The 498-nt window shown below is 25.9% G+C and overlaps 1 protein-coding gene across 1 annotated transcript in view; it reads left to right on the plus strand.

Annotated features, from left to right (window-relative positions):
• The window catches only part of LOC107700055 (ras GTPase-activating-like protein IQGAP1), a 65,742-nt gene that overhangs the window by 52,811 nt on the left and 12,433 nt on the right, over positions 1–498 (plus strand). The window lies entirely within an intron of this gene.

The raw sequence follows: 498 nt of genomic DNA on the forward strand, positions 1-498 counted from the left end.
GAAATAGAAATCTTTTGTAACATTATAAATGCCTTTATCATCACTTTTGATCAATTTTAAGCATCCTTGCTAAATAAAAGTATTAATTTCTATAATTTCTTTCCCAAGAAAATAATAAACGTTATACTCATTCCAAGCTTTTGAATGGAATAGAGTATGTTACAAAAGCTTTTTATTTCAGATAAATGCTGATCTTTGGATCTGTCTATTCATCAAAGAATCCTGAAAAAATTTACTCAACTGTTTTAAATATTAATGATAATAATAATAATATTAAATGTTTTTTTGAGCAGCAAATCAGAATATTAGAATGATTTCAGAAGGATCTTGTGACACTGAAGACTGGTGTAATGATGCTAAAAAAATCAGCTTTGAAATCACAGGAATAATTTCCATTTTAAAATATATTCAAATAGAAAGCAGTTATTTTAAATAGTAAAAATATTTCACAATATTACTGCTTTTGCTGTACTTTAAATGCAGCCTTGGTGAGCAGAA

The sequence above is a fragment of the Sinocyclocheilus anshuiensis genome, unplaced genomic scaffold (genome assembly GCF_001515605.1).
Source record: "Sinocyclocheilus anshuiensis isolate Anshui unplaced genomic scaffold, SAMN03320099.WGS_v1.1 scaffold983, whole genome shotgun sequence".
Taxonomy (NCBI): domain Eukaryota; kingdom Metazoa; phylum Chordata; class Actinopteri; order Cypriniformes; family Cyprinidae; genus Sinocyclocheilus; species Sinocyclocheilus anshuiensis.